The 15,976-nt window shown below is 45.0% G+C and overlaps 1 protein-coding gene across 4 annotated transcripts in view; it reads right to left on the bottom strand.

Annotated features, from left to right (window-relative positions):
- The window catches only part of ST7 (suppression of tumorigenicity 7), a 557,088-nt gene that overhangs the window by 456,407 nt on the left and 84,705 nt on the right, over nt 1-15,976 (bottom strand). Inside the window, exon 1 of one of the 4 annotated variants that reach the window (XM_069228918.1) lies at nt 12,201-12,219. The exons of the other annotated variants lie outside the window; for them this stretch is intronic. The gene's annotated coding sequence lies outside the window, so the exon portion shown is untranslated. Of the gene's footprint in view, nt 1-12,200; nt 12,220-15,976 lie in introns of those variants that run through there. 4 annotated transcript variants of the gene reach the window in all.

Raw genomic sequence — 15,976 nt, forward strand, 5'->3', positions numbered from 1 at the left:
CCTTAGGGTGGGAGTTATAGCTACTTGAAATAACTAACTATAACTGCTGAATTTCTCTGGTTGTGTGTGAGTAAATTCAAAACCTAAATGTAACGTCCCTGTAACCTTTGTTTTTTTTAAAGTACATTTCTATTTTTTTTTTTTAATTCTATTTCATGAATATAACGTCCCTGCAAACTTTGTTTTTTTTTTGTGAACTTCAATTTTTTATTAAGGTAAAGTAATTTTTATTACTATATCTTTATCCAAAAACAGCTGAAACCAGGTCCCAAAATGGCTGCCAATTCTACCTTGTGAAGTGTTGCAGCCAATCTGATCTCAGCACGAGATTGGGAGGGTTTGCGCAGCCTTTGTGTCCATTAATATACAAATTTGTTTTTTCTTTAATATTTCAAAAACTACTGAATGGATTTACACCAAATAACAAAAGGGACCAAGAGCTAGCTTTCTGCTGAATTTGGTGTAATTCCACACAGCGGTTTTGGCCTCTATCCTTGTTCAAATTCCCTATGGAAATGAACATGGAAAAAACACGTTTTGGAACCCCTGTCCCTTATTTTTTCTCTGCCCCTACTTGATGAATCACCCTGAAACTTTCCAGACAACAGCTGAAGTGAGCATCGTATTTTTGGGAAATTTTCCTGAAGATTCATCAAACACCAAAGATGTAGGCAAGTGTAAAAAAAAAAAAAAAAAAGAAAAAAAAAACAGGTTTTCAATAGAAAATAGGTACCAACTAAAACTACCTATTGGTGACCGCCACTAGATAAAAAAAAAAAAATATATATATATATATATTGTTTTTTATGGAAAGGTCGATTTTAGGGTTTAGGGTGGGTGAGGGTATATAGGGTTTTGGGTGGTAAGGGGTTTTTAAGGTTTAGGGTGGGTATGGGTTTTTGGGTGGCAAGGCTGTTTTTGAGTTGGTTATGGGTTTTTGGGTGGTAAAGGTCTTTTTAGGATGGGTATAGGTTTTTGGCTGGCAAGTGCATTTTTAGGATTTAGGTTGGGTATGGGTTTTGGGTGGTAAGGGATTTTTAGGGTGGGTATGGTTTTAGGGTGGTATGGGCAATTTTATGATTTAGGGTGGGTATGGTTTTTTTGGTGGTAACGGTTTTTAGGGTCTTGGGTGGTTATGGGGTTTTGGGTGGTAAGGGCATTTTTAGGGCATAGGGTGGGTTTTGGGTGGCAAGGATATTCTTAGGGATTAGGGTGGTATGGGTTTTTGGGTGGCAAGATGAGATTGTGTGTGTGTACACACACACACACACACACACACACACACACACACACACACACACACACACACACACCCCCGCCCCCCCGCCCCCCGCCCCTACATTGAATGAAAGCTCTTATGGCAACCAAGCAAGCAAAGCAAATCATTGCGCCCCTCCCCAGAACAGCTCTGGTCTCTTCCATCCAAGCATCTATCCATTCATCCCTCCATGCACCCGCTGGTATCCATTTCACATTTATATTCTGTCATCCATTAATTCTATCATCCATATTTCACTCTTTCGCCATTCTGTCCTTCCGTCCATCCATCTGCCCATCCATATCCAAATCTATATATCAAAACCATTCTTTCACTCATCCATCCAGCCTTTACTCACCCATCCATCTGCTCACCCATCCATCCTTTTACTCCATCCATTTCCATCCACCCTTTTACTCAGCCATCCGTCCTTTCGCTTACCCATCCACTCTTCCATTATCCATTCATCCATCCTTTCACTCATGCATCCACCTTTTCACTCATCCATTCATTCACCCTTTCATCATCCATCTACCCTTTCATCATCCATTCACCCTTCCTTTCAATCATCCATCCATTCTTTTACTCATCCATCCTTACTTCCATCCTTTCACTCATCCATCCATAACTCTCCCTTTAACTAATCCATCCACCTTTTCACTCATCCATCCGTCTTTTCACTCATCCTTTCATTCTTTTCAGTCATCCATCCATACCTCAGGCCATCCACCCATCCACTCACCCTTTCATTCATCCATCACCTATCTTTTCACTCATCCATCCAATTATCCATCCATCATCCATCCACACTTTCACTGATTCATCCTTCCACCCTTTCACTCACACGCTCATCCATCTATTCACTCACATACCCATTCGTCCACATTTGCACTCACACACTCTACCACCCACCGACCCTTTCATGTTAATTTTGAGCATTTATCCCCCAAGTTGCAGACAAAGGAGGACCATCAAGAACCCCACCCCTGCTGTAGCTGCTAAAGTAGGGGGGTTTGCGACACATATATTATACTTAAGAATTACACCTTACCAAGCATATGCTTTTAGCAACCATGTCTTTACAACTAATGTTTCGTGGTAAAGGCATATGGTTGGTAAAGACGCTTGCGTTTTAATAACAGCATTGTAAAGGCACGTGTGATTCCGTCATACAACCATGCAAATGGGGCTGCTCATAAAGTGTCACTAGACCGGTTTCCCAGGAACAGAATGTAAGGAAATGCCTCCTTGGCATGGCTACCCCCTGACTTTTTGCCTGTGCTGATGCCAAGTTATGATTTGAAAGTGTGCTGAGGCCTGATAACCAGGCCCCAGCACCAGTGTTCTTTCCCTAAAACTGTACCTTTGTTTCCACAATTGGCACACCCTGGCATCCAGGTAAGTCCCTTGTAACTGGTACCCCTGGTACCAAGGGCCCTGATGCCAGGGAAGGTCTCTAAGGGATGCAGCATGTCTTATGCCACCCTGGGGACCCCTCACTCAGCACAGACACACTGCTTGCCAGCTTGTGTGTGCTGGTGGGGAGAAAATGACTAAGTCGACATGGCACTCCCCTCAGGGTGCCATGCTAACCTCACACTGCCTATGGCATAGATAAGTCACCCCTCGAGCAGGCCTTACAGCCCCAAGGCAGGGTGCACTATATCATAGGTGAGGGCATAGGTGCATGAGCACTATGCCCCCACAGTGTCTAAGCAAATCCTTAGACACTAAGTGCAGGGTAGCCATAAGAGTATATGGTCTGGGAGTCTGTCATACACGAACTCCACAGCACCCTAATGGCTACACTGAAAACTAGGAAGTTTGGTATCAAACTTCTCAGCACAATAAATGCACACTGATGCCAGTGTACATTCTATTGTGAAATACACCCCAGAGGGCATCTTAGAGATGCCCCCTGAAAACATACCCGACTTCCAGTGTGGGCTGACTAGTTTTACCAGCCTGCCACACACCAGACATGTTGCTGGCCACATGGGGAGAGTGCCTTTGTCACTCTGTGGCTAGTAACAAAGCCTGTACTGGGTGGAGGTGCTTCTCACCTCCCCCTGCAGGAACTGTAACACTGGTGGTGAGCCTCAAAGGCTCACCCCCTTTGTTACAGTGCCACAGGGCACTCCAGCTAGTGGAGATGCCCGCCCCCTCCGGCCACGGCCCCAGTTTTGGCGGCAAGGCCAGAGGAGATAATGAGAAAAACAAGGAGGAGTCACTGGCCAGTCAGGACAACCCCTAAGGTGTCCTGAGCTGAGGTGACTCTGACTTTTAGAAATCCTCCATCTTGTAGATGGAGGATTCCCCCAATAGGATTAGGGATGTGCCCCCCTCCCTTCAGGGAGGAGGCACAAAGAGGGTGCAGCCACCCTCAGGGCTAGTAGCCATTGGCTACTAACCTCCCAGACCTAAACACACCCCTAAATTGAGTATTTAGGGGCCCCCAGAACCAAGCAAGTGAGATTCCTGCAACCTGAAGACGAAGAAGGACTGCTGACCTGAAAGCCCTGCAGAGAAGACGGAGACACCAACTGCTTTGGCCCCAGCCCTACCGGCTTGTCTCCCCACTTCAAGAAAAACTACAACAGCAACGCGTCCCCCAGGGTCCAGTGACCTCTGAAGCCTCAGAGAACTACCCTGCATCTAAAAGGACCAAGAACTCCCGAGGACAGCGGCTCTACTCCAAAGAAGATACAACTTTGCAACAAAGAAACAACTTTTAAAGTACTGCACGTTTCCCGCTGGAAGCGTGAGACTTTCCACTCTGCACCCGACGCCCCCGGCTCCACCTGCGGAGAAACAACACTACAGGGAGGACTCCCCGGCGACTGCGACCCTGTGAGTAGCCAGAGTTGACCCACCTGAGCCCCCCCCAGCGACGCCTGCAGAGGGAATCGAGAGGCTCCCCCTGACCGCGACTGCCTGCTTCTAAGAACCCGACGCCTGGTAAAGACACTGCATCCGCAGCCCCTGGACCTGAAGGATCCGACCTCCAGTGCAGAAGCGACCCCCAGGTGGCCCTCTCCCTTGCCCGCCTGCTTCGCTGAAGAGACCCCTGGGTCTCCCATTGAACTCCATTGCAAACCCGACGCCTGTTTGCACTCTGCACCCGGCCGCCCCTGTGCCGCTGAGGGTGTACTTTTTGTGCTAACTTGTGTCCCCCCCCGGTGCCCTACAAAACCCCCCTGGTCTACCCTCCGAAGACGCGGGTACCTACCTGCTGGCAGACTGGAACCGGGGCACCCCCTTCTCCATTGAAGCCTATGTGTTTTGGGCACCACTTTGACCTCTGCACCTGACCGGCCCTGAGCTGCTGGTGTGGTACCTTTGGGGTTGCCCTGAACCCCCAACGGTGGGCTACCTTGGACCCAACTTTGAACCCTGTAGGTGGTTTACTTACCTGCAAAACTAACAAATACTTACCTCCCCCAGGAACTGTTGAAAATTGCACCTTGTCTAGTTTTAAAATAGCTTATTGTCATTTTTACAAAAACGGTACATGCTATTTTGCTGATTCAAAGTTCCTATGATACCTAAGTGAAGTACCTTTCATTTGAAGTATTGATTGTAAATCTTGAACCTGTGGTTCTTAAAATAAACTAAGAAAATATATTTTTCTATACAAAAACCTATTGGCCTGGAATTGTCTTGGAGTGTGTGTTCCTCATTTATTGCCTGTGTGTGTACAACAAATGCTTAACACTACCCTCTGATAAGCCTACTGCTCGACCACACTACCACAAAATGGAGCATTCAAATTATCTCTTTTTGCCACTATCTTACCTCTAAGGGGAACGCTTGGACTCTGTGCATGCTATTTCTTACTTTGAAATAGTACATACAGAGCCAATTTCCTACACAGAAGATACAACTGGTTCTTTTGTTCTTCACTCAAGGGTTAAGCTTTGTTGGAGCGTTAGCATATTTATTTGTGGTTTCTAGTGTAGCACTTTTCAAGCTAATTTAAGATGTCAGAACGCTTTACAACATGCAAGCGATTCAAGTATGTGCGTAAAGTAGAGATAATTGTATCACATAGTAGGCAAAACCATATCAGCAAACAAAGATAACCAGATGTGCATACAGGGCATTAAGTAGGATAGGTAGTAGCTTAAAAACAGGAACATAGCTTAGTGGGAGGCTTGAGGGATATGATAATTAGAATGCAGGTTTAGTTGATGCACGTACACGTGACTCTCTCTCAGAGTTTTACGTGGGTGGAGTTTAAAGAAGTTGTGTGTCTGAGTAGTAACTAGAGTCCTGCATGAGTTGTTTTAGATCCCATATAAATTCAACGAAGGCTGGAGCATTCCTTTGGCTGGTGGGAAGTAAGTTCCAAATTTCAGGGGCATTCCCTGAGAAGGCATGCTTCAGTGTGGAGGATTTATTTAATTATGGTAGACTTAGGTGCAGAGAAGTCTTGCAGCTTAGGTTTTTAGGCCCACCAGCCAGAGTAAGTGTTAAGGTGACATATGATGAAGTATCAAAGTGAAGGGCCTGTATGTGATGTGAGTGGTACTGTAAGTGCTTCAAGCCTCCAGGGATAGTCAGTCGAGTGAGGAAAGAATAGTATGATCCAGATGAATTGTATTTTTCCAGCAAGGAGTTGGACAGCAGGGTGCAGTACGTCTGTCAGAGGTGTAATTTTGGGTGTGGGTGGACCGATGAGTTGCTAAATTCTATTCTGGAGATAACCAGGGTTTGCAACCAGATGTTGAGGTCTGATTTTGGACCAAATTATTTGATGTTTCTTAAAAGTCTAACGTGGTAGTTTGCACTTTTTCCAGTTGTCTTTAGGGTGGGAGTTGAGAGACAATTAAGACACCTAAGGATTTTGCAAGGTGATAGTTGAGAGTAGATGCCTTTGTCATTTATATTCTTAATCCCAGTCTGTTGGTTATTCGTTGTTGGTTTTGTATGCTAGAGTGAGGGATTTGTTTTTGTGGGCATTCCGTTTGTTTCATGTTATTCATCCAACTTTGCTTAAGTCACTTTACTTAAGCCCTCAAGGCAAAGTTCGCCCTTTAAAATTAAGAGCCACTGGAAGCTTTTCTGCTCCAGTACAGGGATGCAAACCAGAGTTAGTTGAAAACAGGATATCCCACCCCTATCTTGCAGAATCTCCCAAGTATGGTCTCTTAAGTGTTCCACTGGCACATGAGGAGGTTGGATGCACATAAATATGGGATTTATAAAGTGCTAATATGGCTATAGAGCAACGGAGCACTGTCCAAAAAGTTTGACGTTGTAGGATGGACGTAGGCTCAGTGCCACAAGAGTCTTCCACTAGGACAATTTTGTCAGTGATTCAGTGGTCGTACCAAACTGGGATGTGGTGGCAATTTCCACCTTGTTACCATAAATGAAAATGGGCACCTCAGAGGAAAATAAGCAACCAGTGTGGGTCTTGTAACAAGATGTGTGTTTCATTTTGTAACTACTCTGTGGCGTGTTGCACCCCTAGCAGGGAGTAGCTCTATAAAAGGAAAATTAAGTAATGGATTGTACGAAAGTTAGCAGGGATGTCAGATTTTTTCTCCTGTTCGAGCTACTTCCTTTTTTAGGTCTGGGGCAAGACGGTGCAGCCAACAAACAAGCCTATTGCTCCTAATGAATTAAGTAGGCTTTCGGTCTGGCCCTTTCAACCACTGGCTTTGTGTGAGCAACATTTTTTCAGCTACTGGCTTAGAAGTTTGTCAATCAGGTCTCGGCTTGGCCCAGTGGACTATTTGTCTCTCACCTAACGCTTTTGGCTGTCTGGGTGCACCCTTCTGCCTTCACACAAGGGCTTGCATTGCACTGCATGAGGGACTACTTTATAACTAGAGCCCTCTCTGTCTGCTCCTCTGCTCCCTTCTGTGTGTATTGCTCTAATGTGGTAACAGTGTCTGCATGAGCACATTAAACCCAGACCGGTTTGCTCTGCCCATGCTTCTTAAATTTGCAGGAACTGACACCACCTATTAAATAGTTCCATACACTGTCTCATAAAAACATTTTCTTAATCCTCATTCTTTTTTTTGCCTTTTTCACTTAACTTTTGTATTTTATTTTATAGTCACAGACCTTGTTCTGGTGTCTGTCTCTAGGTTTTCTGTTTTTTATACTTGTGTTTGCTCTCAGCCTGGAGAAGAAGAAAACATATTATAATTTTAAACCACCTTTTGTTCCGCATTTCTGGACAGCCTGAAATGAGGGATGTTATGCCAATGTGGCTTCACTCAAGCATATTATATATGGATGGTGCCCAGTGGACGGCTTTCTCAATACCTCTGCCACCTGACTTTGGCACAGCTGTCTGAACCCGTGCTGCTCATTATGCACTGGAACTGCACCAGAGCTGGAGGTTCAGCCTATCCCGTTCTTCATGTTCCCAGAGCTGCTCCTGCACAAGTTAGGTCTTGCCGGCTCGAGGGGAATTGCTTATAATAAAGGGCCTGGAATCCGCCCATTGCTTACTACTCGCTGGCTTTACTGTCACTCGTATTTGCAGCTCGCTTATTTACCAGCTCTTGCCGATGTCACTTACTGCTCTTTCGTTTGCAGTATCGGCCAACTACGGATTTAGTTTGATTAGTGTCTATCCTTCCACTACAAGAGCTGTGATTCAGGTACGATTTCCTTATCTCATGTTGCTTTACCCTCCCCACCCACTGGTTGCTTGTGTTTCTTTATCTCCTCCCAGCCCAGCTGTCCGTGTTGCTTTATCTCCCCAACCTGTTATTCATGTTGTTTTATCCCCCACCACAAGAATAAAAAATAAAAAGCACTGATGCGCCATTGCACTTTTTTCAGTTAGTTTTAGCCATGTTACACAGCAGCCCTGCTTAGCCAATGCTTCTTCTGAGATGTACTGACTTAGAATAAAAGATTCCACGTGCATTGTTTTCTAGTGTAAGGAATTCAGGGATACTAATCTATGAAAGATGTAGCACCATAAATGCGTCGTTGTCTGCTGTTATGGCTTAAAAGTGGATGCTATTTCACGTTTGCCTTTTGCAGATCAAGGTCTGAAATATTGTCTGAGCTTTCACCATGTTCCTATGTTCCTGTGATATGCTTATCTGAATATAGTTCCCCAGCAAGAGCATCTTTCCACAATTCATGTCCTTTCCTCTCTTTAAGTTATTCACACTATTAGAAGGCTGCTCGGATAAAAGTAATTTTGGCAAGTCAAGCGCACACCCCCCCCCTGGAGGCAATCTCTGCTAATGGAGCTCTTGAGCTCATCACAGTATTTCTCTACTCTGTGGCCATGATACTCATTATAGGAGCATTGCATTGGGCAGAAAATTTAGATAGGATGGTTTTGGCCCTGATACAGAGAAGGTCGTGTGGGCAATGTAAACATCGCAGATGGATTAAGTCAGTCTTTCATCCTTCCAAGGCTGCTCATTTCATTATGTAACAACATTCACTATTCTTACCTTGGTAGCCTGCAGAACATACTGACAGGTTTTCTTTTTCTCCACAAACCTTTGTTGCTGCCTATACATTTGGCAAAGACCTTCACTTAACATTATGTTCTCTTTTGGGGGCTACATGCCGCAAGTTCTTGGTGTTCCCCTCACTCGACTCAAACTGAAAAACAAGTATTAGGGTTTCTTACTGAAATAATACTCATATGTACAAAATACCATGACTCTACATTATGCCTGGATGAAATACTGAATGTTGTGTAAGAGATGCCGGGTAAAAAATGCATTTACTTATGAACTCATTCATATGATGTAGATAACCATTGTGTGGTTATCAACTTCATAGGAAAGCCTTAATTACTTTCCACTTATTTACTTTTAACCGTGCTGCTGTACAACACGGCTACAATAACATTGACAAAGCCAACAGATCTTAAATAAGTCAGAGGTGGCTCCTCCATTAGGGTGGAGGAGAGTGTCAACCCCCCCCCCCCACAGCAGAAGCTGAAAAACTTTCACAACTAGGGGATAATAAACAATGTTTATTGTCCCCTGGTTGTGAAAGGGGCGGGCATCTGGGATGAGGAACAGTGAGGAGGGAGTGGTCAGCACTCCCCCTCACTGCGCATGTATGTTTGGCTGGCTGTCTCGGGCCGACCAAACACACATGCATGATATCCTCTCTCCATCCCGGCAACACAGTTGCGGAGCTGGAGAGAGCCTGCACAGGCTCCCAGTCTCCCTGGGAACACCCTGGCTGGGAGCTCCCAGCCAATCCTGATGCTGCTTTGAGCAGTGTCAGGACTGGCCACAGGGTAGGCTGGGAGCCTGTGTCTGCATGCAGCCAGCAGGGAAGAGGAACGCACCACAGGACGGCGTTGAAAAGGTAAGTGTTCATTTTTTTAAATTTAATTTTATTACATTTTGGATCTCCCCTTACCTCCTACCCTCCCCCGTGCCCTGCAGCCGCCAAATCCTTTTGAGCGAGGCGAGCCGTGACTGTAAGTGAGACCTGTGCCAATACTTCTTTTAAAGGTGGAGACATATATTGTGTGACCCTCATGTGTTGCAGCTACAGCAGCCAGACTGTTATCGTCTGCTAAATTATATTTTAGAAGTGGCGTCATCTTTAGGTGTCGCCTGTGACAGTGTATGCGCTCTTGCGTGAGACATGGTGTTCTAAAAGAGGCTTGGAGCCTGCCTGTTGCTTACCATTCGTTAGCTTCACGGTCACTCTTATTTGCTACCTTGCAATTAACCAGCGCACCCTGGGTTCACTTCCTCTTTCGTGAGGCACATGGACCACATACGGATTGCTTCATCTTGATTAGGGGCCTTCCATTGCTGCCGCTGTGATTCAGATACTATTTTGCTTCTTTTTAGGGTTGAGCCTGCGAGTGCATGAACTAGTGCATGTGTCTCGCTTGCGAGACTCTACTGTATTCAGTACATGGCTTGGAGCTCACCTGTCGCTCACCATTTGTTGGTTTGAGTGGCACTTTTCTTTACAGCCTCGTAATTCGTAAAAGACGCCTGGAATTACTTCTATTTCTCTATGTGGAGCATGGATCAAGCACTATTTAGTGCAACTTAATTAGTGCCCGTCCGCTGCTCCAGACTGATCGAGGTACTATTGGTTGTTTTTTTAACATTAAGTGCCCCGAAAACAAAAGGCTTGTGACTGGCAAAAACACGCCCAGCAGGGACAAAAGTGCGAAGTTTTATTTGTTAAAGCTAACTTTATTTTGCCAAGCCGCATTTTCTCCGTTTATTCTCATGTTTTCTTTTGTTTTTGCTCGTCGGCTTTGTCAAAAGATGACAATTAACTTGTTCGAATTATGCGAGACCTGTGGCATTTCAAATGCTTGTTTTTCCGTGCTCTCACCTTCCTGCTATCCGTCTTGCTTATTTCCTTACACCTCGACCCTCTTCTACCTGTGGTGCTTATCCTCTCCTCCCGTTGCTTGTGCTTATTCTCTCCTTTCCCCCACCTTCCTCGTCTATGTTGCTTATTTCCTCTCACCCCGCCCTCCCGTTGTCTGTGTTGTTCCACTTCCGCCAAAAGGAAAAGCTATGACGCGGCCAACACTGGCAAAGAGCATTTTTTTCTCGTCGTTGTCCACTGCCGCGGTTGTCCGGCGTCCCCCTTGTCTCTCGACCAGGCTTCCTCTTGTCTGTGTTGCCACCCCGCCCGCCTTAAGGCCACGCTGTGGTACAATACTGCTAAAAGACACTGGTAAAGCCAATGTTATTTTTTAACTTAACCCAGCCTGAAAGCAGCCTCCGCTTATGAATGTCCTTTGATGTATGGCTCCAGGAGCCATTAAAGTCCTTTAAGGGACTTTCATGTGGCGACCAGCGTATTCACGGTCCCTTGCCAGTGACGTTACCATGAGAGAAATTATATTTTCCCAATTGTTCTTTTAAAAGGAACACAGTTGGTGGCGCAAACTTCATCTGCAGTCGGGAAAGACCTCCGACCTCTGGCTTATTGCCGTTTAGTTGTGCTCTTCACGCTGCATGACTCATGCTATGGCCACAGTAGCCCTAAAAAAAATATTGGAAAATAGTCCTGAATTCCACATAATGCATCTGTCCCTAGTTGTTTGACTCATGTAATATTAGGCTAAGTAAAACAGAGGTGCCGCCTAAAGATCACGCCAGGCCCGAGCCAGATGCCTGACTCTGGCCCAGGTCGTGGCCCTCTTGGACAGCTGATCCCATATCACCTATGACGTGAGCTCAGAATGTGTGCTTTACATAAAACTCTTCTGTTTCATTTCATACTTCCATGATTTTGCAAGCACTGACAAAGCCAATAGATCTGGCTTTAGCAAGCTTGGAGGATGATTATTTTATTATTTTGCTTTTTATTGCAACAACGTCACATGTGAAAATAGAAGAAAACCTGCTGCCATGTAAACGTGTCAGCAGCGTGACTGCAGTAAAAATATAAAAAATGTGTACATTAAAAAAATAACCATTACATATAATTGTGATTGAACAATATGGTTACTTAGTAGCAGGCAGACACACTTGTAACAGAAACCCATTTAAGTTTTAATGAACAGGAAAATGTTTTTGGGCCGACGAAATGTACTATTGATTTTGCATTAGTGTAGCCTGAAAAATGTAAACACACAAGGAAGGTATTTTTAGAAGGATTAAAGGAGGGAAAGAAAGCAGCGCTGATAGGCTAAAAAGTACTGAAGTATAGTCCCACCAGCCCTGCAACTGAAGTGCACTTAAAGATGTACACACGCGATCAGAAGAAAGCGGTTACAGTGCAAGGTTTCCCTTCCTTAAGTGGTCTGACCTCTGCCCAAAGCTGTGGAGGGAGGAAGCACAACGTGAATTACAGTTGTACAGACCTATGAATAACGGGCTGATCCAACACGTCATATATGTGCATTTGTAAGCATTAGTTTATATCACGCGGTGGCGGTGAGACGACAACATCTGCCTGTAGGACAGACCTCAAACACATACAAACAACAACGCGGTGCTCCCACCTGAACATTAAACTGGCAGTGTCACCCCTCACTCCCTCCGCACTCACGCTACCGGTGTTAGCCCCATTCGCACGGATGGTGTGGATAGCAACGAGGAAGTAGCAAACGTATAAGGACTGACGGAGTCTGGGGGTTTTATTTCTTATTATTAATCTGCCCTCTTGTGTCCATACTGTGTAATGATATTTACAGATATTTACAAGGGTCTGGGGATAAGCAAAACACCCTCACTTTAAATATATTTATAATAGTTCTGTAGTATAAATGGCATTGAGGACAAAGTCACACAAGTGACACGAGGTGGGCTGGAGGCGAGTCCAATCGACATATATACTTTTATATTAAGTACACTTAGTGGGATATTTTCTTTGTGGTCATCCGTTCTTTTGCAGAGGCACACAATAGTCACACATTTCAGTGAGGCGGAAAAAGCGGCGAAAGGAACAAGGACTAACACAGACCTTGTATCCATAAATATTAAGCAAAATAAAATTTTACAGCGTATTACAACCTTTTAATTACTTTAAAAAGACTTCGATCACATTTTCAGTTCTCTAAGGCAAAGTACTAAGCTTGCATCAGACAAATACGTAGAAGCCCGGTTTTGGTGAGACTATGGCAACTCTGACTACGGAGCACGAGACCACCCAATGGGTAGAAGACCTAAAGGATTTGGGGAACTAGGAGCACAAGACATGTATAATAGAAATTGTCTTGCCTCGAGGGGATTCGTTTAGAAGGGCACTACCGTGTGGTGATGTGTGGTGATGCGTGTGTGAAGCTTCCAGTCACACCTACCATCAGACTTGCACGTACATATGCACACGGAATAAAGGACATATATCTAGGTGCACATATGCCTTCATACATCTACGGGCACACCACTAACCTCTAAGTGATGGCCTGCTGAGTGGCCGTTAAGAACATGCAGCCAAACCTACACCGACTTTTTTCTTTTTAGGTTGAGCATAGCAGCGCACAAGCGCTGCTTTTCTGACGTGTTGGTACGTGTGTGGGCTTGTAACCACTCCCATCACTATCACTCGTTCAGGCGCTTGCCTTTCAAAAATCCTTTGTTTTCGTTGGTAAGTGCTTGTTTGTCCCTCCTTAGGGCGGTTTTGTTACCGACCGCCTTGGCCATCGACCCTGTCACATGTAGAACTGCCCGCTTGCCCATGCGTTTGACTGCGAGTGAGCTTCTTTTCCTTTTGTCTCTAGCCTTCGCGCTCACGGCGGCGCTTTGAATCGGCTCCCTTATGTCAACAGTGTTACTTTTTATTTTCAGTCTGTGTGGCAAGAAAGTTAGTTAGAAATTTACAACGCTCATAGCTCTAACTCGAGCAAACACGAGACCTACTGCATTGCAAATGCTTGTTTAAAATTGGTCCTTAATGGCATTCAGAAAAGACAGCAGCGAGATTCCAATAAACAGTGCAGTAGTCCAGTACTGAGAATACAAACAAGTATGCTTCCCTACCAATACTCGGCTGGAACTCACATTTACAGATAGTAACAGTATGCCTCCGAATCCATTTAACCAAAGCAAAACAGACAATAGAAACAACCTCAGCTGGCCAATATTCTCACCCCGCCTTAGAACACCACCATACAAGAAAAAGACGATAGGTGGTACATCCTTCTCCGTTCAAGCAGCCAAACTATGGAATTCATTACCCCCAACTGTAAGAGCCACAGATAACTTTCTTGTCTTCAGAAAACTACTCAAGGGGTGGCTCTTTCCTTCATAACCACCATATTCAAAACAACTATGGGCTGCATTTGCCTATGTTGATAAATATTCTTTTCAGATTATGTGTATATTTCTAGTTATGTATAGTTATTTAAAAAATATGTATCGCTACTATGTCATAACAATAAAATACACACACACTCTTTAAACCTGTTTGACTAAGTATATTTTACCCATGGTTCTAATTATGTATTGTATGTGCATATGTGTGTGTATTCATGTGTGTTTGTGTGTGTGTGTGTATGTGTATATATATATATGTGTATATGTTGTTTCTGTGCTTGGCATGTTCGTAGGCAATGTTCCCTGTAAGGCGCGAGCGCGCGCGCACCTTTCCTTCCCCCATCGCGCAGGCCCCTTTGGCAAGCGCGCACGTTGTGCTGTTATCAAATGTTCCACCATTCCTATACTTTGTGGTAGTTTATATGCGTTATCACTTTCTAAGCCTAAATAAGCCTTTTAGAGCAATATACGTGCTCCCCTAACAGGTCATGTCCTTGGGGTGTACAACCAGGTCACAAAACTGCCTTGATGCCCTATTGCATGGAGCAATGATATCCCTTTTTTGCTTTAGTGGTTTGGAGAGGCTAATGCCAAAGATCTTGGCTAGTTATGCTCTGGGTGCGCGTGAATGGTCAATTTCTTGGCGCATGTATCCTTGGCTGCAGCGCACAGAGACCGCACACTGCCGCACACAGTGGAAAAAAATTAGAGGGAACATTGTTCGTAGGTCATTGCATGGCTCCTGGGTGGGTTGTTATACTAGATATCTATGAATTCCTGCTCTCATCTTATCACACTTATCTACCCCTCATCATATGTCATGTCTCTATCAAACTATCCTCCATTCTCACTCCGACTCATCCCAAATCCTTTCTACTACTTTCATCACCTAAATAACTCTGCCTAAGCTCTTCCCTCCGCTTCCACATCTAACTCACCAAACCTCACTCTACTACTGTGACCTCCCACACAACCCTACTAAATTCTCCTGCATTTATCTCACCCTGCTACTATGCTCTCCCTAACCCTTCCACATACTCCTCCCTCCTCCATCCCCCTTTACTCATCCCAAGCCTTTGGGTTGAGTAAATTAAGGATATACTCCCAATTAACACTTCTGGATTTCCTTCCTCCTCCACCCCTCCATTCAATCTAACTAACAAACTCTCATATCCGCGGCTCAAATTAACTCATAATAATACTAAATCTGTACTCATTATTTCCCGATACTAATCCATCACTAATTCTTGTTGGGTTCCAGAGTAGCGTGCTACTCACCGAAAAGCGCTTCGAGGCCTCGTCAGGGGTAGTAAGCGCTATATAAATACGATTACAATACAATCCTATCCCATCCACATCGTAGCACATAGACTTGTCTGACTCCTCTTATATAGGGTAAAGAGACCAGAGTGGAGGTGGATTGGAAAGAGATGCGCCTCAGGAACAACAGCATCTCCCGTCAGGAGTAGGGGGGCACCAAAGCCCATGCAAGCGTAGCAGTACGAGAGGGATATCCAGCATTTGAGCCTGCACCGACTTTACCCTTGTTAACCACACAAGAGCCTCTTCCGGCATGGCTACTTGCTGTCATCCACAGGCACCCAGGATTGGGGACAATCGGCGGGTGACCTGGCGATGTCCTCAACCACATGCAGTGCTGGGGGCAAGGTAAGTTGAAGACTGCTGTATGTCTAGAACGGTGCACTTGGCTTTCATCTTGGTTCTTGGCTGACATTGCTGCGGACAACCACTTCAGCAGCAGACAGACAACCGTGGAACCCTCGCTGCATCCTGCAAACTCCACCCACCGTCTACGATGCATTACACAAACAGCATGTCCCCTCTTTACTCACTGAAGCACTCCAACCTGCTTCTTTTAATTTATCATTCACCGATGCAACTCAACTACCGAGCACCTCTCCACTAACTTCCCAGGAAGTATCTGCTTAATTTCAACCCCCTGCCCTCGGGTCATTTAACTAAATCTAATTTAATGTGAAACCACAGGACCAGGGACTTTACC

The sequence above is a fragment of the Pleurodeles waltl genome, chromosome 4_1 (assembly GCF_031143425.1).
Source record: "Pleurodeles waltl isolate 20211129_DDA chromosome 4_1, aPleWal1.hap1.20221129, whole genome shotgun sequence".
Taxonomy (NCBI): domain Eukaryota; kingdom Metazoa; phylum Chordata; class Amphibia; order Caudata; family Salamandridae; genus Pleurodeles; species Pleurodeles waltl.